The sequence below is a fragment of the Pseudopipra pipra genome, chromosome 13, assembly GCF_036250125.1.
Source record: "Pseudopipra pipra isolate bDixPip1 chromosome 13, bDixPip1.hap1, whole genome shotgun sequence".
NCBI lineage: Eukaryota > Metazoa > Chordata > Aves > Passeriformes > Pipridae > Pseudopipra > Pseudopipra pipra.
This window is the reverse complement of record NC_087561.1, coordinates 17418090-17439233: the sequence shown is the minus strand read 5'-3', so window position 1 is coordinate 17439233 and position 21144 is coordinate 17418090. Positions and strand designations below refer to the sequence as shown.

Below are 21144 nucleotides of genomic sequence, written 5' to 3'. Positions count from 1 at the left end.
TCCAGGAAGAGTGAGATTCCTCCCCAGCAGCCCTCATGGCACAGCCCTCGCTGTACCAAGCTGGGCTTCTCCCCTTTTACCTTGGAGAAGCTTGGAGGACATTCAGAACAGCTGTGATTGCCTGACATGGACAGCATTTGTTGTCAATCCCTCAGGGACACGTCTGTGTTCCACATGTGGCAGGGAGCCCTTGGAGCAGCTGTCAGAGTGGGGGTACCCCCGTGGGTGCTTCCTGCTCGTTCTCCCCCCTTTGGCCACTTCTCCCATAGCCACTCAAGTCAGACTTTCTCCCAAGAAAGTTCTCTGCCCAGCACTGAGCTCCTGGTGCACCTGCAAAAACCAAATTCCCTTAGGCTTGTGGGAAACCTACAGGGTCAGAAGCCTCAGTGGACATGGAGCTCTTAAATCCTTCTCCTATCCAACTTCTGTGTGCGTGTAAGATTTACTGGGGCCCTGACTAGCCTTTCTGTCTGCTACAGTGGAATATCAGGGCCACGGAGCAGCGGGTGTGTGTGAGGGGGTCTCTCTCTTTGCTGCCTGCTGAGGGGAAGGTGCTGAGAGACTGTGCATGCTCCGAGAGCGAGGGGAACCGTTCGGTGAGAGGCAGACTCGAAGCCTTCATCCCCTGCGACCACCCGAGAGAAGTGGGCAGGCGCCAGAAGGCGTGTCCCGAGATTTCCATAGAAATCCATACCACTCTGGGGTAGTTCCTGAATATGTCAAACCGTGCGATGGATATGGATGACCTGCTGGGAGAAAATGAAATGTACTGGCTAATACATACTTGTGGCAGTACTAGAAGCAGTGACCTGCCCTGAAAGGCTCAAGTAAGCAGTGGGCACTGGTCCAAGTTTGAAAAGACTTCTGGCCTGCAGATCCCCTTGAAATGCTTTTCACAGTAATTCTCCAATGGGAGAATCCTGCTGCTGAAAAATTCCTGCCATTGGGAGATCCAGCTCCAAGGGAGTTCAAAGAGCACAGGAGGAATTCAAGCATTGTTGGAGGCCAAAACGGCCCATTTCTGCACTGGCACATGTCACTTCTCCTGTGAGCAGATGTGCTCCAGGACACTTTTAGACGTGGGCCTTGGTGGGACTAGTTCAAGCTGATGTGAGTGGGAGAAAGATATGGCTCAGGGGAGAAAGGCAGGGCTCTCTGACACTATTTGCACCTTACCTGTGTAGGACCATCCACCATTTCTAGTGCCATGATCCCAAGGGCCCAGATGTCCACTTTGGCATCATATTTGTCTCCTGTCAACATTTCTGGGGCCATATAGAAAGGAGTCCCAAGGAATGACCACTGTTTCTTCTGCCAGGGTGTAAGCCAAGCACAGAAGCCAAAATCAACTGCAGAGAAAAACAAGTACTGTTAAAACCGGCTTGAATTATGAAAGCAAGCACAAGAATTCCCCACTCTCAGTCTGAGAGCACAGTGTTGAATCTAGCTGGAAGAGTGGCTGTGCTCTGTTTCCTCTGGAAGGGACATACCCAAACCAAAGGCACTCTTGACAGCCTCATCCTCTCTAGAGCTCTCTGCACATTGCAACTCTGCTCTCAGCTTACAGCAGTGGGCTGGGCGCTCCCACCAGCACCACTTTTGGGGAACTGGCAGGCACTCAAAGGCAACCCCAGACCCTGCCTCCCAGGAACGCTGTGCCTGACCAAGAACACCTACTCAATTTTACAGATCCATCCCTCCCCGAGGGGAAGAGCTCCAGCACAGGCCAGTCCTTGCTTTCTGAGACTTGAACTGGGGCTTCTCCAGGAGCCGTAATCAACATTAGGACAAAACAAATGCTGCTAAAATATTAGGAACTTGCAGCTTTGAATGACACCAAAGGCAGTGCTAACCAAAGCTTTCATTCCTTCAAGCATTACTTCTCCAACAGCCACAGGTTCCTTCTCCACTTCTTCCTCTTCATTCTCCTGACGGGAGTCAGAGGACCCGAGACGACCACCCGAGAGAAGTGGGCAGGCGCCAGAAGGCGTGTCCCGAGATTTCCATAGAAATCCATACCACTCTGGGGTAGTTCCTGAATATGTCAAACCGTGCGATGGATATGGATGACCTGCTGGGAGAAAACGGGAGCCGTGAGGGGGGAGCGCTCGCGCGTGTCAGGCGGAGTCATCCCCCGCGCGTCCGGCAGCGTAATAAACAACTAGCGGCTTCATAGCGCCTGTGGCTCTTGAGTTTTACTACCGTCGCCTTTTCCCGGCATCACTGAGGCCTCAGCTGAGATGGGGTGATCCCCAGGCTGAAGCAAAACCGCTGCGGGCTGAAGCAGCGGGGCACAAGGGCTGAGATGAGAATGGCTCTGGGCTGAGACAAAACCGGCTGCAGCTGAGGCGGGGGGGGGGGCAGTTATGAGGCAGAAAGGGCTGTGGGCTGAGGCAAAACCGGCTGCGGGTTGAGGGAAAAATTGGTCCGGGCTGAGGCAAAACCGGCTGCGAGTTGAGGGAAAAATTGGTCCGGGCTGAGGCAAAACCGACTGTGATCTGAAGGAAAAATGGCTGAGGGTTGAGGGAAAAACTGGTGCGGGCTGAGGGGAAAACACCTGAGGGCTGAGGCAAGAACAGTTGCCGATGAGGCGGGGCGGCCCCCAGGCTGAGGCAGCAGCGGCGACGGTTCTCAGCCTGGGCGATGGGGTGGGGCGGGGGGAAGAGGCCAGGCACTGAGCACAGTGGCGAGGAGTCTCCCTACAGCTCCCCGGCCCCACGCCGTCCCGCTCCCAACTTGAAGGAAGCCCCAGTTCCCTCCCACACACACAGCTTTCCGTTTTTCCTTTAATTTTTTCCTGTTCCCACACAAATACATATATATATGTGTGTGTATATATATGTGTGTGTATGTATATATATGTATATACATATATATACACACTATATGTACACACTATTTACACAGTCTCTCTGTATATACACACACACAAGTATGTACATTATCTATATATAAGGGAGCATTATGTAAGGGGCTACAGTGCAGGAGAGTTATGGGGTGTTGTGTAAGTGCCCTAGACAGTACAGAGTCCAGGTATGCCCACAGCACTGTAAAACACTATCTATATACAACGGTAATAATTCTACAGTACCTTGTGTGTCTATATATTTTATAAATTTGCACACCCCCCATATAATGCTCCCACATTTAGTAATCTCCATGATGTCAGTTGTGCCATTTCATGGGGAGCCTCCAAGCCATGAGGATCCGCCGTTTTGTGGGGCCTCTCCCAGGGAAGGCTGTCACCCTCTGTGTCAGCCTCAGTTCCCAGGGCAGAACTGGGATGCCTAAAGGACACTCACCTGAGCACAAGCCTGTGGAACAGCCCAGCTCCCTCCCCCTCTGTCCAGAGTGGCACAGACACTCCCGACCTTTCCCAGGAGCTACGAGGCAACCAAGAGGTCAGGAGGCATTGCCAGAAACGACTCCATCACTCTGCTCTCTTTTGCCCTTCTCGACTCCTGTGCAGACCCAAGGTGGCAAATCCCATCAGTCCATGCATTTCCATGCCTGGCCACGATTCCCCTCTGGAGCAGCCCACACCCAGTTTGTCTCCGAGTCTGGAAGATTAGTCTGGTCCCAGAAAGATGCAAGCACCCCGGGCTGGGCTTCTTCCAGCCTGGCTCTGCGCATGCTGAGGCTGCTCTGCGCTCTGCCCGGGCTCTGCGGGGGCTCAGCCCCTCAGACTGCTGCTCTGAAAGCCTCGCATCAGACGTGCCCTTTCGGAGCACACGGGCTGACCTTCTGCTTTTTCAGCTGAGGAAGACTCTCATCCAGGCACAGAGATTGCAAGTGGTCATACAAACCCAATTGTCAAGAACTCAAACACTCTACGGTCCCAGTTGAATACCTGTACCCAGCGGGGGGATTTGTCTGCCCCACTCTCCATCTGATTGTGGCTGGACTTGCAATTGCACTTTCTTCCTCATATAGAAGTACCACGACTGGGCAAACACAGGCCAGTGGGATGAATTCCAAAGGCAATGTGGTCTGGAGCCGATGAATGAAAGAAACCCTTTCCCAATTCCAAACCATACCAAAACCCCCATCAATGGGACTTCCCAGCTATGAATAACAACAAAAGTTTATTTACAAACGAAGTGGCTGGAAAGATCAGAGTAGATATTGCCTGATTTCCTAGTCCTTGTCTACTCTGTGCCTCCTTTGCCAGTGGAGGCATTTCCATGTCGGGAAAGGAGACTTCTTCAGGTTGTGTTGCTGCAGCAGTGCCAGGATGTTTGAACTGTGCAGAGGGGCAGGTATCCCCAAGGGACAGTTTGTCCTGTCTCCTGTCTCCTGCAAGGGACCCTGACTTGACTTGGTAGTTCAAAACCCCTTTTCCAGGTGTCAGTGGCTGGGCTGAAGCACCATGTCATGGCAGGGCCCCTGCCCTCACAATCTTCAGACCCAAAGAGCGAGTGCTGTCTGTTCAGGAACTTGCAGCTTCCTTCTCTACTTGCTCTTCTTTCCCCTCTTGTCCAGAAAGAGAGGGAGCCAGCAGAGGTTCTGGTGCCGCTGTTCTGGGTCTCCTGACTGCATCAATCAGAGGAGCCATCTCGACAAGACTCTTGGATTTTCCTAAAAACGGATGCTGCACCAAAAAACCAAAGAAGAACAAAAGGAGCCATTACTTTCCAAATGCAGTTTCTCACAGGCTCCAGCGGGATTCCTCTGGTTACCAGCAATACACATCAGGAGGACGTAGGGAACTATCTAGACCTCCAACTTTCCTCTGAGGAAAGGCCAAGACAGATGGCACTGGAGAAGAGAAGGTGCCAGGGAGAGCTTATTGTGCCTTTCAGTCCTTCAAGGGGACACATTTTTTCAAAGGGCGTGGTTGCAATGGGACAAAGGATCATGGTTTTCAAGTGGAAGAGGATAGATTCTGGTTACATCTCAGGAAGTCATTGTTTAGAATGAGGGTGCTGAAACACTGGCACAGGAAGTGGATACCCCATCCCTGGTCAGGTGGGACAGGGCTCTGAGCAACCCAGTCTAGTTGAAGATGTCCCTGCTCGTTGCAGGGGGGTTGGACTAGATGCCACTTAAAGGTCCCTTCCAAGCCAAACTATTCTAGAATGCTACTTAGTTGTTTAGCTGATGACAAAGCCCATCCCTGGACAGCTGTTTCACCTGCAGCCACTTTACCTTCAGCAGCTTCTTGGCCGTCCATTGACGCTTTGCATTCGGGTTCAGGCAGGACTGCAGGAAGGAACGGAACACAGGCGACAGGTTTCTGGGAGTCTCCAGCTCGGGTGGCATGTCCTTAGGCTTGGGACAAAGGAAACACAAGACAGCCATTGACCATCCCTCCCCGAGGGGAAAGCTCCAGCACAGGCCAGTCCTTGCTTTCTGAGACTTGACCTGGGGCTTCTCCAGGAGCCCTGATCAACATTTGAGCTTAAGGAAGCAGAGAATTTTCAGCATCCAGACCAGTCCTGCTAATTGCCTTCAACTCTTTTTGCTGCCTTCTGCAAGGCAAATGCAATCCAAAAGAAGTCTTCCAAGAAAAGTCAGGGACCTTTTTCAGAAGGACTGGAAGACTGACATTTTCCATAATTGTTGCCTTCCTCAGGAATTAACTGTGCAGCATTTAACTTGGTTTCAGCTGTTAGTCATGGGGTTTTATCCCCGTATACCTTCCTGGCCTATTGCACACTCCTTTGGTGTAAGAGCGGGTCATTTCATTTTAGGGAATTAGCATCTACAACTGCAAACCTGGAAATACATTGGCTTACTACAAGGAGCTGTGCTAGAACCTACTTTTAGAAATGTACTGGCTAATACATACTTGTGGCAGTACTAGAAGCAGTGACCTGCCCTGAAAGGCTCAAGTAAGCAGTGGGCACTGGTCCAAGTTTGAAAAGACTTCTGGCCTGCAGATCCCCTTGAAATGCTTCTCACAGTAATTCTCCAACGGGAGAATCCTGCTGCTGAAAAATTCCTGCCATTGGGAGATCCAGCTCCAAGGGAGTTCAAAGAGCACAGGAGGAATTCAAGCATTGTTGGAGGCCAAAACGGCCCATTTCTGCACTGGCACATGTCACTTCTCCTGTGAGCAGATGTGCTCCAGGACACTTTTAGACGTGGGCCTTGGTGGGACTAGTTCAAGCTGATGTGAGTGGGAGAAAGATATGGCTCAGGGGAGAAAGGCAGGGCTCTCTGACAGTATTTGCACCTTACCCGTGTAGGACCATCCACCATTTCTAGTGCCATGATCCCAAGGGCCCAGATATCCACTTTGGCATCATATCGGTCTCTTCTCAACATTTCTGATACCATATAGAAAGGTGTTGAAAAAAATGACCTCCATGTCTTTCGCTGGGGCTGAAGCCAAGCACATAAGCCAAAATCAACTGCAGAAAAAAGAAATAGAGTTAAAACCGGCTTGAATTATGAAAGCAAGCACAAGAATTCCCCACTCTCAGTCTGAGAGCACAGTGTTGAATCTAGCTGGAAGAGTGGCTGTGCTCTGTTTCCTCTGGAAGGGACATACCCAAACCAAAGGCACTCTTGACAGCCTCATCCTCTCTAGAGCTCTCTGCACATTGCAACTCTGCTCTCAGCTTACAGCAGTGGGCTGGGCACTCCCACCAGCACCACTTTTGGGGAACTGGCAGGCACTCAAAGGCAACCCCAGACCCTGCCTCCCAGGAACGCTGTGCCTGACCAAGAACACCTACTCAGTTTGACAGATCCATCCATTCCGAGAAGAATACTGTCACTTTTGATGTCTCTGTGGATCACTCGATTTGAATGAAGGAAGTCCAGGGCTTTCAGGCACTGAGATTAAACAAAGAAACACAAGAGGAAAAATTAATTAGGCTGATTTTATGGCACAAAAAAGGAAATGGCTCTAAAAGATCAAATTTCCAGGTGACACATCAATTGCAGACATACTTCAAGTGGCAAAGTTTAGAATAATAAAAAAAATAAAATGAAATTAAACTAGAAAGGAAAGTACAAGCCAGGACCACAGACAGGACCAGATGGTGGAAGACCTTTCCTTGGAGGAAAGGCTCTGAGCAACCTGGTCTAGTTGAAGATGGCCCTGCTCGTTGCAGGGGGGTTGGACTAGATGCCACTTAAAGGTCTCTTCCAAGCCAAATTATTCTGTGATGCTACTTATTTGTCATTTGAAAAGCACCAAGACTGGAGATTAGTAGCAGAGGAGGTCTCCTGATGCCTCTGAGTTTAGCTGATGACAAAGCCCATCCCTGGACAGCTGTTTCACCTGCAGCCACTTTACCTGCAGAAGCAGCCTGGTGGGCCATCGGGGCCTCACATTCCAGTTCAGGCAAGACTGCAGGAAGGAGAGGAACACAGGTGACAGGTTTCTGGGAGTCTCCAGCTTGGGTGGCACGTCCTTAGGCTTGGGACAAAGGAAACACAAGACAGGCATTAACCATCCCTCCCCAAGGGGAAGAGCTCCAGCACAGGCCAGTCCTTGCTTTCTGAGACTTGACCTGGGGCTTCTCCAGGAGCCGTAATCAACATTAGGACAAAACAAATGCTGCTAAAATATTAGGAACTTGCAGCTCTGAATGACACCAAAGGCAGTGCTAACCAAAGCTTTCATTCCTTCAGGCATTACTTCTCCAACAGCCACAGGTTCCTTCTCCACTTCTTCCTCTTCATTCTCCTGAGCAGAGTCAGAGGACCCGAGACGACCACCCGAGAGAAGTGGGCAGGCGCCAGAAGGCGTGTCCCGAGATTTCCATAGACCAGCGCCCACTCTGGGGTAGTTCCTGAATATGTAAAACCGTGCGATGGATATGGATGACCTGCTGGGAGAAAACGGGAGCCGTGAGGGGGGAGCGCTCGCGCGTGTCAGGCGGAGTCATCCCCCGCGCGTCCGGCAGCGTAATAAACAACTAGCGGCTTCATAGCGCCTGTGGCTCTTGAGTTTTACTACCGTCGCCTTTTCCCGGCATCACTGAGGCCTCAGCTGAGATGGGGTGAACCCCAGGCTGAAGCAAAAACCGCTGCGGGCTGAAGCAGCGCGGCACAAGGGCTGAGATGAGAACGGCTCTGGGCTGAGACAAAACCGGCTGCAGCTGAGGCGGGGGGGGGCAGTTATGAGGCAGAAAGGGCTGTGGGCTGAGGCAAAACCGGCTGCGGGTTGAGGGAAAAATTGGTCCGGGCTGAGGCAAAACCGGCTGCGAGTTGAGGGAAAAATTGGTCCGGGCTGAGGCAAAACCGACTGTGATCTGAAGGAAAAATGGCTGAGGGTTGAGGGAAAAACTGGTGCGGGCTGAGGGGAAAACACCTGAGGGCTGAGGCAAGAACAGTTGCCGATGAGGCGGGGCGGCCCCCAGGCTGAGGCAGCAGCGGCGACGGTTCTCAGCCTGGGCGATGGGGTGGGGCGGGGGGAAGAGGCCAGGCACTGAGCACAGTGGCGAGGAGTCTCCCTACAGCTCCCCGGCCCCACGCCGTCCCGCTCCCAACTTGAAGGAAGCCCCAGTTCCCTCCCACACACACAGCTTTCCGTTTTTCCTTTAATTTTTTCCTGTTCCCACACAAATACATATATATATGTGTGTGTATATATATGTGTGTGTATGTATATATATGTATATACATATATATACACACTATATGTACACACTATTTACACAGTTTCTCTGTATATACACACACACAAGTATGTACATTATCTATATATAAGGGAGCATTATGTAAGGGGCTACAGTGCAGGAGAGTTATGGGGTGTTGTGTAAGTGCCCTAGACAGTACAGAGTCCAGGTATGCCCACAGCACTGTAAAACACTATCTATATACAACGGTAATAATTCTACAGTACCTTGTGTGTCTATATATTTTATAAATTTGCACACCCCCCATATAATGCTCCCACATTTAGTAATCTCCATGATGTCAGTTGTGCCATTTCATGGGGAGCCTCCAAGCCATGAGGATCCGCCGTTTTGTGGGGCCTCTCCCAGGGAAGGCTGTCACCCTCTGTGTCAGCCTCAGTTCCCAGGGCAGAACTGGGATGCCTAAAGGACACTCACCTGAGCACAAGCCTGTGGAACAGCCCAGCTCCCTCCCCCTCTGTCCAGAGTGGCACAGACACTCCCGACCTTTCCCAGGAGCTACGAGGCAACCAAGAGGTCAGGAGGCATTGCCAGAAACGACTCCATCACTCTGCTCTCTTTTGCCCTTCTCGACTCCTGTGCAGACCCAAGGTGGCAAATCCCATCAGTCCATGCATTTCCATGCCTGGCCACGATTCCCCTCTGGAGCAGCCCACACCCAGTTTGTCTCCGAGTCTGGAAGATTAGTCTGGTCCCAGAAAGATGCAAGCACCCCGGGCTGGGCTTCTTCCAGCCTGGCTCTGCGCATGCTGAGGCTGCTCTGTGCTCTGCCCGGGCTCTGCGGGGGCTCAGCCCCTCAGACTGCTGCTCTGAAAGCCTCGCATCAGACGTGCCCTTTCGGAGCACACGGGCTGACCTTCTGCTTTTTCAGCTGAGGAAGACTCTCATCCAGGCACAGAGATTGCAAGTGGTCATACAAACCCAATTGTCAAGAACTCAAACACTCTACGGTCCCAGTTGAATACCTGTACCCAGCGGGGGGATTTGTCTGCCCCACTCTCCATCTGATTGTGGCTGGACTTGCAATTGCACTTTCTTCCTCATATAGAAGTACCACGACTGGGCAAACACAGGCCAGTGGGATGAATTCCAAAGGCAATGTGGTCTGGAGCCGATGAATGAAAGAAACCCTTTCCCAATTCCAAACCATACCAAAACCCCCATCAATGGGACTTCCCAGCTATGAATAACAACAAAAGTTTATTTACAAACGAAGTGGCTGGAAAGATCAGAGTAGATATTGCCTGATTTCCTAGTCCTTGTCTACTCTGTGCCTCCTTTGCCAGTGGAGGCATTTCCATGTCGGGAAAGGAGACTTCTTCAGGTTGTGTTGCTGCAGCAGTGCCAGGATGTTTGAACTGTGCAGAGGGGCAGGTATCCCCAAGGGACAGTTTGTCCTGTCTCCTGTCTCCTGCAAGGGACCCTGACTTGACTTGGTAGTTCAAAACCCCTTTTCCAGGTGTCAGTGGCTGGGCTGAAGCACCATGTCATGGCAGGGCCCCTGCCCTCACAATCTTCAGACCCAAAGAGCGAGTGCTGTCTGTTCAGGAACTTGCAGCTTCCTTCTCTACTTGCTCTTCTTTCCCCTCTTGTCCAGAAAGAGAGGGAGCCAGCAGAGGTTCCGGTGCCGCTGTTCTGGGTCTCCTGACTGCATCAATCAGAGGAGCCATCTCGACAAGACTCTTGGATTTTCCTAAAAACGGATGCTGCACCAAAAAACCAAAGAAGAACAAAAGGAGCCATTACTTTCCAAATGCAGTTTCTCACAGGCTCCAGCGGGATTCCTCTGGTTACCAGCAATACACATCAGGAGGACGTAGGGAACTATCTAGACCTCCAACTTTCCTCTGAGGAAAGGCCAAGACAGATGGCACTGGAGAAGAGAAGGTGCCAGGGAGAGCTTATTGTGCCTTTCAGTCCTTCAAGGGGACACATTTTTTCAAAGGGCGTGGTTGCAATGGGACAAAGGATCATGGTTTTCAAGTGGAAGAGGATAGATTCTGGTTACATCTCAGGAAGTCATTGTTTAGAATGAGGGTGCTGAAACACTGGCACAGGAAGTGGATACCCCATCCCTGGTCAGGTGGGACAGGGCTCTGAGCAACCCAGTCTAGTTGAAGATGTCCCTGCTCGTTGCAGGGGGGTTGGACTAGATGCCACTTAAAGGTCCCTTCCAAGCCAAACTATTCTAGAATGCTACTTAGTTGTTTAGCTGATGACAAAGCCCATCCCTGGACAGCTGTTTCACCTGCAGCCACTTTACCTTCAGCAGCTTCTTGGCCGTCCATTGACGCTTTGCATTCGGGTTCAGGCAGGACTGCAGGAAGGAACGGAACACAGGCGACAGGTTTCTGGGAGTCTCCAGCTCGGGTGGCATGTCCTTAGGCTTGGGACAAAGGAAACACAAGACAGCCATTGACCATCCCTCCCCGAGGGGAAAGCTCCAGCACAGGCCAGTCCTTGCTTTCTGAGACTTGACCTGGGGCTTCTCCAGGAGCCCTGATCAACATTTGAGCTTAAGGAAGCAGAGAATTTTCAGCATCCAGACCAGTCCTGCTAATTGCCTTCAACTCTTTTTGCTGCCTTCTGCAAGGCAAATGCAATCCAAAAGAAGTCTTCCAAGAAAAGTCAGGGACCTTTTTCAGAAGGACTGGAAGACTGACATTTTCCATAATTGTTGCCTTCCTCAGGAATTAACTGTGCAGCATTTAACTTGGTTTCAGCTGTTAGTCATGGGGTTTTATCCCCGTATACCTTCCTGGCCTATTGCACACTCCTTTGGTGTAAGAGCGGGTCATTTCATTTTAGGGAATTAGCATCTACAACTGCAAACCTGGAAATACATTGGCTTACTACAAGGAGCTGTGCTAGAACCTACTTTTAGAAATGTACTGGCTAATACATACTTGTGGCAGTACTAGAAGCAGTGACCTGCCCTGAAAGGCTCAGGTAAGCAGTGGGCACTGGTCCAAGTTTGAAAAGACTTCTGGCCTGCAGATCCCCTTGAAATGCTTTTCACAGTAATTCTCCAACGGGAGAATCCTGCTGCTGAAAAATTCCTGCCATTGGGAGATCCAGCTCCAAGGGAGTTCAAAGAGCACAGGAGGAATTCAAGCATTGTTGGAGGCCAAAACGGCCCATTTCTGCACTGGCACATGTCACTTCTCCTGTGAGCAGATGTGCTCCAGGACACTTTTAGACGTGGGCCTTGGTGGGACTAGTTCAAGCTGATGTGAGTGGGAGAAAGATATGGCTCAGGGGAGAAAGGCAGGGCTCTCTGACAGTATTTGCACCTTACCCGTGTAGGACCATCCACCATTTCTAGTGCCATGATCCCAAGGGCCCAGATATCCACTTTGGCATCATATCGGTCTCTTCTCAACATTTCTGATACCATATAGAAAGGTGTTGAAAAAAATGACCTCCATGTCTTTCGCTGGGGCTGAAGCCAAGCACATAAGCCAAAATCAACTGCAGAAAAAAGAAATAGAGTTAAAACCGGCTTGAATTATGAAAGCAAGCACAAGAATTCCCCACTCTCAGTCTGAGAGCACAGTGTTGAATCTAGCTGGAAGAGTGGCTGTGCTCTGTTTCCTCTGGAAGGGACATACCCAAACCAAAGGCACTCTTGACAGCCTCATCCTCTCTAGAGCTCTCTGCACATTGCAACTCTGCTCTCAGCTTACAGCAGTGGGCTGGGCGCTCCCACCAGCACCACTTTTGGGGAACTGGCAGGCACTCAAAGGCAACCCCAGACCCTGCCTCCCAGGAACGCTGTGCCTGACCAAGAACACCTACTCAGTTTGACAGATCCATCCATTCCGAGAAGAATACTGTCACTTTTGATGTCTCTGTGGATCACTCGATTTGAATGAAGGAAGTCCAGGGCTTTCAGGCACTGAGATTAAACAAAGAAACACAAGAGGAAAAATTAATTAGGCTGATTTTATGGCACAAAAAAGGAAATGGCTCTAAAAGATCAAATTTCCAGGTGACACATCAATTGCAGACATACTTCAAGTGGCAAAGTTTAGAATAATAAAAAAAATAAAATGAAATTAAACTAGAAAGGAAAGTACAAGCCAGGACCACAGACAGGACCAGATGGTGGAAGACCTTTCCTTGGAGGAAAGGCTCTGAGCAACCTGGTCTAGTTGAAGATGGCCCTGCTCGTTGCAGGGGGGTTGGACTAGATGCCACTTAAAGGTCTCTTCCAAGCCAAATTATTCTGTGATGCTACTTATTTGTCATTTGAAAAGCACCAAGACTGGAGATTAGTAGCAGAGGAGGTCTCCTGATGCCTCTGAGTTTAGCTGATGACAAAGCCCATCCCTGGACAGCTGTTTCACCTGCAGCCACTTTACCTGCAGAAGCAGCCTGGTGGGCCATCGGGGCCTCACATTCCAGTTCAGGCAAGACTGCAGGAAGGAGAGGAACACAGGTGACAGGTTTCTGGGAGTCTCCAGCTTGGGTGGCACGTCCTTAGGCTTGGGACAAAGGAAACACAAGACAGGCATTAACCATCCCTCCCCAAGGGGAAGAGCTCCAGCACAGGCCAGTCCTTGCTTTCTGAGACTTGACCTGGGGCTTCTCCAGGAGCCGTAATCAACATTAGGACAAAACAAATGCTGCTAAAATATTAGGAACTTGCAGCTCTGAATGACACCAAAGGCAGTGCTAACCAAAGCTTTCATTCCTTCAGGCATTACTTCTCCAACAGCCACAGGTTCCTTCTCCACTTCTTCCTCTTCATTCTCCTGAGCAGAGTCAGAGGACCCGAGACGACCACCCGAGAGAAGTGGGCAGGCGCCAGAAGGCGTGTCCCGAGATTTCCATAGACCAGCGCCCACTCTGGGGTAGTTCCTGAATATGTAAAACCGTGCGATGGATATGGATGACCTGCTGGGAGAAAACGGGAGCCGTGAGGGGGGAGCGCTCGCGCGTGTCAGGCGGAGTCATCCCCCGCGCGTCCGGCAGCGTAATAAACAACTAGCGGCTTCATAGCGCCTGTGGCTCTTGAGTTTTACTACCGTCGCCTTTTCCCGGCATCACTGAGGCCTCAGCTGAGATGGGGTGAACCCCAGGCTGAAGCAAAAACCGCTGCGGGCTGAAGCAGCGCGGCACAAGGGCTGAGATGAGAACGGCTCTGGGCTGAGACAAAACCGGCTGCAGCTGAGGCGGGGGGGGGGGGGGCAGTTATGAGGCAGAAAGGGCTGTGGGCTGAGGCAAAACCGGCTGCGGGTTGAGGGAAAAATTGGTCCGGGCTGAGGCAAAACCGGCTGCGAGTTGAGGGAAAAATTGGTCCGGGCTGAGGCAAAACCGACTGTGATCTGAAGGAAAAATGGCTGAGGGTTGAGGGAAAAACTGGTGCGGGCTGAGGGGAAAACACCTGAGGGCTGAGGCAAGAACAGTTGCCGCTGAGGCGGGGCGGCCCCCAGGCTGAGGCAGCAGCGGCGACGGTTCTCAGCCTGGGCGATGGGGTGGGGCGGGGGGAAGAGGCCAGGCACTGAGCACAGTGGCGAGGAGTCTCCCTACAGCTCCCCGGCCCCACGCCGTCCCGCTCCCAACTTGAAGGAAGCCCCAGTTCCCTCCCACACACACAGCTTTCCGTTTTTCCTTTAATTTTTTCCTGTTCCCACACAAATACATATATATATGTGTGTGTATATATATGTGTGTGTATGTATATATATGTATATACATATATATACACACTATATGTACACACTATTTACACAGTCTCTCTGTATATACACACACACAAGTATGTACATTATCTATATATAAGGGAGCATTATGTAAGGGGCTACAGTGCAGGAGAGTTATGGGGTGTTGTGTAAGTGCCCTAGACAGTACAGAGTCCAGGTATGCCCACAGCACTGTAAAACACTATCTATATACAACGGTAATAATTCTACAGTACCTTGTGTGTCTATATATTTTATAAATTTGCACACCCCCCATATAATGCTCCCACATTTAGTAATCTCCATGATGTCAGTTGTGCCATTTCATGGGGAGCCTCCAAGCCATGAGGATCCGCCGTTTTGTGGGGCCTCTCCCAGGGAAGGCTGTCACCCTCTGTGTCAGCCTCAGTTCCCAGGGCAGAACTGGGATGCCTAAAGGACACTCACCTGAGCACAAGCCTGTGGAACAGCCCAGCTCCCTCCCCCTCTGTCCAGAGTGGCACAGACACTCCCGACCTTTCCCAGGAGCTACGAGGCAACCAAGAGGTCAGGAGGCATTGCCAGAAACGACTCCATCACTCTGCTCTCTTTTGCCCTTCTCGACTCCTGTGCAGACCCAAGGTGGCAAATCCCATCAGTCCATGCATTTCCATGCCTGGCCACGATTCCCCTCTGGAGCAGCCCACACCCAGTTTGTCTCCGAGTCTGGAAGATTAGTCTGGTCCCAGAAAGATGCAAGCACCCCGGGCTGGGCTTCTTCCAGCCTGGCTCTGCGCATGCTGAGGCTGCTCTGCGCTCTGCCCGGGCTCTGCGGGGGCTCAGCCCCTCAGACTGCTGCTCTGAAAGCCTCGCATCAGACGTGCCCTTTCGGAGCACACGGGCTGACCTTCTGCTTTTTCAGCTGAGGAAGACTCTCATCCAGGCACAGAGATTGCAAGTGGTCATACAAACCCAATTGTCAAGAACTCAAACACTCTACGGTCCCAGTTGAATACCTGTACCCAGCGGGGGGATTTGTCTGCCCCACTCTCCATCTGATTGTGGCTGGACTTGCAATTGCACTTTCTTCCTCATATAGAAGTACCACGACTGGGCAAACACAGGCCAGTGGGATGAATTCCAAAGGCAATGTGGTCTGGAGCCGATGAATGAAAGAAACCCTTTCCCAATTCCAAACCATACCAAAACCCCCATCAATGGGACTTCCCAGCTATGAATAACAACAAAAGTTTATTTACAAACGAAGTGGCTGGAAAGATCAGAGTAGATATTGCCTGATTTCCTAGTCCTTGTCTACTCTGTGCCTCCTTTGCCAGTGGAGGCATTTCCATGTCGGGAAAGGAGACTTCTTCAGGTTGTGTTGCTGCAGCAGTGCCAGGATGTTTGAACTGTGCAGAGGGGCAGGTATCCCCAAGGGACAGTTTGTCCTGTCTCCTGTCTCCTGCAAGGGACCCTGACTTGACTTGGTAGTTCAAAACCCCTTTTCCAGGTGTCAGTGGCTGGGCTGAAGCACCATGTCATGGCAGGGCCCCTGCCCTCACAATCTTCAGACCCAAAGAGCGAGTGCTGTCTGTTCAGGAACTTGCAGCTTCCTTCTCTACTTGCTCTTCTTTCCCCTCTTGTCCAGAAAGAGAGGGAGCCAGCAGAGGTTCTGGTGCCGCTGTTCTGGGTCTCCTGACTGCATCAATCAGAGGAGCCATCTCGACAAGACTCTTGGATTTTCCTAAAAACGGATGCTGCACCAAAAAACCAAAGAAGAACAAAAGGAGCCATTACTTTCCAAATGCAGTTTCTCACAGGCTCCAGCGGGATTCCTCTGGTTACCAGCAATACACATCAGGAGGACGTAGGGAACTATCTAGACCTCCAACTTTCCTCTGAGGAAAGGCCAAGACAGATGGCACTGGAGAAGAGAAGGTGCCAGGGAGAGCTTATTGTGCCTTTCAGTCCTTCAAGGGGACACATTTTTTCAAAGGGCGTGGTTGCAATGGGACAAAGGATCATGGTTTTCAAGTGGAAGAGGATAGATTCTGGTTACATCTCAGGAAGTCATTGTTTAGAATGAGGGTGCTGAAACACTGGCACAGGAAGTGGATACCCCATCCCTGGTCAGGTGGGACAGGGCTCTGAGCAACCCAGTCTAGTTGAAGATGTCCCTGCTCGTTGCAGGGGGGTTGGACTAGATGCCACTTAAAGGTCCCTTCCAAGCCAAACTATTCTAGAATGCTACTTAGTTGTTTAGCTGATGACAAAGCCCATCCCTGGACAGCTGTTTCACCTGCAGCCACTTTACCTTCAGCAGCTTCTTGGCCGTCCATTGACGCTTTGCATTCGGGTTCAGGCAGGACTGCAGGAAGGAACGGAACACAGGCGACAGGTTTCTGGGAGTCTCCAGCTCGGGTGGCATGTCCTTAGGCTTGGGACAAAGGAAACACAAGACAGCCATTGACCATCCCTCCCCGAGGGGAAAGCTCCAGCACAGGCCAGTCCTTGCTTTCTGAGACTTGACCTGGGGCTTCTCCAGGAGCCCTGATCAACATTTGAGCTTAAGGAAGCAGAGAATTTTCAGCATCCAGACCAGTCCTGCTAATTGCCTTCAACTCTTTTTGCTGCCTTCTGCAAGGCAAATGCAATCCAAAAGAAGTCTTCCAAGAAAAGTCAGGGACCTTTTTCAGAAGGACTGGAAGACTGACATTTTCCATAATTGTTGCCTTCCTCAGGAATTAACTGTGCAGCATTTAACTTGGTTTCAGCTGTTAGTCATGGGGTTTTATCCCCGTATACCTTCCTGGCCTATTGCACACTCCTTTGGTGTAAGAGCGGGTCATTTCATTTTAGGGAATTAGCATCTACAACTGCAAACCTGGAAATACATTGGCTTACTACAAGGAGCTGTGCTAGAACCTACTTTTAGAAATGTACTGGCTAATACATACTTGTGGCAGTACTAGAAGCAGTGACCTGCCCTGAAAGGCTCAGGTAAGCAGTGGGCACTGGTCCAAGTTTGAAAAGACTTCTGGCCTGCAGATCCCCTTGAAATGCTTCTCACAGTAATTCTCCAACGGGAGAATCCTGCTGCTGAAAAATTCCTGCCATTGGGAGATCCAGCTCCAAGGGAGTTCAAAGAGCACAGGAGGAATTCAAGCATTGTTGGAGGCCAAAACGGCCCATTTCTGCACTGGCACATGTCACTTCTCCTGTGAGCAGATGTGCTCCAGGACACTTTTAGACGTGGGCCTTGGTGGGACTAGTTCAAGCTGATGTGAGTGGGAGAAAGATATGGCTCAGGGGAGAAAGGCAGGGCTCTCTGACAGTATTTGCACCTTACCCGTGTAGGACCATCCACCATTTCTAGTGCCATGATCCCAAGGGCCCAGATATCCACTTTGGCATCATATCGGTCTCTTCTCAACATTTCTGATACCATATAGAAAGGTGTTGAAAAAAATGACCTCCATGTCTTTCGCTGGGGCTGAAGCCAAGCACATAAGCCAAAATCAACTGCAGAAAAAAGAAATAGAGTTAAAACCGGCTTGAATTATGAAAGCAAGCACAAGAATTCCCCACTCTCAGTCTGAGAGCACAGTGTTGAATCTAGCTGGAAGAGTGGCTGTGCTCTGTTTCCTCTGGAAGGGACATACCCAAACCAAAGGCACTCTTGACAGCCTCATCCTCTCTAGAGCTCTCTGCACATTGCAACTCTGCTCTCAGCTTACAGCAGTGGGCTGGGCACTCCCACCAGCACCACTTTTGGGGAACTGGCAGGCACTCAAAGGCAACCCCAGACCCTGCCTCCCAGGAACGCTGTGCCTGACCAAGAACACCTACTCAGTTTGACAGATCCATCCATTCCGAGAAGAATACTGTCACTTTTGATGTCTCTGTGGATCACTCGATTTGAATGAAGGAAGTCCAGGGCTTTCAGGCACTGAGATTAAACAAAGAAACACAAGAGGAAAAATTAATTAGGCTGATTTTATGGCACAAAAAAGGAAATGGCTCTAAAAGATCAAATTTCCAGGTGACACATCAATTGCAGACATACTTCAAGTGGCAAAGTTTAGAATAATAAAAAAAATAAAATGAAATTAAACTAGAAAGGAAAGTACAAGCCAGGACCACAGACAGGACCAGATGGTGGAAGACCTTTCCTTGGAGGAAAGGCTCTGAGCAACCTGGTCTAGTTGAAGATGGCCCTGCTCGTTGCAGGGGGGTTGGACTAGATGCCACTTAAAGGTCTCTTCCAAGCCAAATTATTCTGTGATGCTACTTATTTGTCATTTGAAAAGCACCAAGACTGGAGATTAGTAGCAGAGGAGGTCTCCTGATGCCTCTGAGTTTAGCTGATGACAAAGCCCATCCCTGGACAGCTGTTTCACCTGCAGCCACTTTACCTGCAGAAGCAGCCTGGTGGGCCATCGGGGCCTCACATTCCAGTTCAGGCAAGACTGCAGGAAGGAGAGGAACACAGGTGACAGGTTTCTGGGAGTCTCCAGCTTGGGTGGCACGTCCTTAGGCTTGGGACAAAGGAAACACAAGACAGGCATTAACCATCCCTCCCCAAGGGGAAGAGCTCCAGCACAGGCCAGTCCTTGCTTTCTGAGACTTGACCTGGGGCTTCTCCAGGAGCCGTAATCAACATTAGGACAAAACAAATGCTGCTAAAATATTAGGAACTTGCAGCTCTGAATGACACCAAAGGCAGTGCTAACCAAAGCTTTCATTCCTTCAGGCATTACTTCTCCAACAGCCACAGGTTCCTTCTCCACTTCTTCCTCTTCATTCTCCTGAGCAGAGTCAGAGGACCCGAGACGACCACCCGAGAGAAGTGGGCAGGCGCCAGAAGGCGTGTCCCGAGATTTCCATAGACCAGCGCCCACTCTGGGGTAGTTCCTGAATATGTAAAACCGTGCGATGGATATGGATGACCTGCTGGGAGAAAACGGGAGCCGTGAGGGGGGAGCGCTCGCGCGTGTCAGGCGGAGTCATCCCCCGCGCGTCCGGCAGCGTAATAAACAACTAGCGGCTTCATAGCGCCTGTGGCTCTTGAGTTTTACTACCGTCGCCTTTTCCCGGCATCACTGAGGCCTCAGCTGAGATGGGGTGAACCCCAGGCTGAAGCAAAAACCGCTGCGGGCTGAAGCAGCGCGGCACAAGGGCTGAGATGAGAACGGCTCTGGGCTGAGACAAAACCGGCTGCAGCTGAGGCGGGGGGGGGCAGTTATGAGGCAGAAAGGGCTGTGGGCTGAGGCAAAACCGGCTGCGGGTTGAGGGAAAAATTGGTCCGGGCTGAGGCAAAACCGGCTGCGAGTTGAGGGAAAAATTGGTCCGGGCTGAGGCAAAACCGACTGTGATCTGAAGGAAAAATGGCTGAGGGTTGAGGGAAAAACTGGTGCGGGCTGAGGGGAAAACACCTGAGGGCTGAGGCAAGAACAGTTGCCGATGAGGCGGGGCGGCCCCCAGGCTGAGGCAGCAGCGGCGACGGTTCTCAGCCTGGGCGATGGGGTGGGGCGGGGGGAAGAGGCCAGGCACTGAGCACAGTGGCGAGGAGTCTCCCTACAGCTCCCCGGCCCCACGCCGTCCCGCTCCCAACTTGAAGGAAGCCCCAGTTCCCTCCCACACACACAGCTTTCCGTTTTTCCTTTAATTTTTTCCTGTTCCCACACAAATACATATATATATGTGTGTGTATATATATGTGTGTGTATGTATATATATGTATATACATATATATACACACTATATGTACACACTATTTACACAGTCTCTCTGTATATACACACACACAAGTATGTACATTATCTATATATAAGGGAGCATTATGTAAGGGGCTACAGTGCAGGAGAGTTATGGGGTGTTGTGTAAGTGCCCTAGACAGTACAGAGTCCAGGTATGCCCACAGCACTGTAAAACACTATCTATATACAACGGTAATAATTCTACAGTACCTTGTGTGTCTATATATTTTATAAATTTGCACACCCCCCATATAATGCTCCCACATTTAGTAATCTCCATGATGTCAGTTGTGCCATTTCATGGGGAGCCTCCAAGCCATGAGGATCCGCCGTTTTGTGGGGCCTCTCCCAGGGAAGGCTGTCACCCTCTGTGTCAGCCTCAGTTCCCAGGGCAGAACTGGGATGCCTAAAGGACACTCACCTGAGCACAAGCCTGTGGAACAGCCCAGCTCCCTCCCCCTCTGTCCAGAGTGGCACAGACACTCCCGACCTTTCCCAGGAGCTACGAGGCAACCAAGAGGTCAGGAGGCATTGCCAGAAACGACTCCATCACTCTGCTCTCTTTTGCCCTTCTCGACTCCTGTGCAGACCCAAGGTGGCAAATCCCATCAGTCCATGCATTTCCATGCCTGGCCACGATTCCCCTCTGGAGCAGCCCACACCCAGTTTGTCTCCGAGTCTGGAAGATTAGTCTGGTCCCAGAAAGATGCAAGCACCCCGGGCTGGGCTTCTTCCAGCCTGGCTCTGCGCATGCTGAGGCTGCTCTGTGCTCTGCCCGGGCTCTGCGGGGGCTCAGCCCCTCAGACTGCTGCTCTGAAAGCCTCGCATCAGACGTGCCCTTTCGGAGCACACGGGCTGACCTTCTGCTTTTTCAGCTGAGGAAGACTCTCATCCAGGCACAGAGATTGCAAGTGGTCATACAAACCCAATTGTCAAGAACTCAAACACTCTACGGTCCCAGTTGAATACCTGTACCCAGCGGGGGGATTTGTCTGCCCCACTCTCCATCTGATTGTGGCTGGACTTGCAATTGCACTTTCTTCCTCATATAGAAGTACCACGACTGGGCAAACACAGGCCAGTGGGATGAATTCCAAAGGCAATGTGGTCTGGAGCCGATGA

General features: G+C 51.0%; 3 long non-coding RNA genes across 3 annotated transcripts; all 3 read right to left on the bottom strand.

Annotated features, from left to right (window-relative positions):
- Positions 1 to 4435: 4435 nt before the first annotated feature.
- LOC135421600 (uncharacterized) lies at positions 4436 to 7690 on the bottom strand. Its single transcript, XR_010434113.1, has 3 exons — positions 7568 to 7690; positions 7250 to 7372; positions 4436 to 4591 (listed from the first exon to the last, which is right to left on the bottom strand). It is a non-coding gene; the product is annotated as an uncharacterized LOC135421600 (long non-coding RNA).
- A 2540-nt stretch (positions 7691 to 10230) lies between these two features.
- Positions 10231 to 13402, bottom strand: LOC135421207 (uncharacterized). The gene is made up of 3 exons (XR_010433906.1): positions 13280 to 13402; positions 12962 to 13084; positions 10231 to 10303 (listed from the first exon to the last, which is right to left on the bottom strand). It is a non-coding gene; the product is annotated as an uncharacterized LOC135421207 (long non-coding RNA).
- Positions 13403 to 15864: 2462 nt separating this feature from the next.
- On the bottom strand, positions 15865 to 19119 carry LOC135421601 (uncharacterized). The gene is made up of 3 exons (XR_010434114.1): positions 18997 to 19119; positions 18679 to 18801; positions 15865 to 16020 (listed from the first exon to the last, which is right to left on the bottom strand). It is a non-coding gene; the product is annotated as an uncharacterized LOC135421601 (long non-coding RNA).
- Positions 19120 to 21144: the final 2025 nt, after the last annotated feature.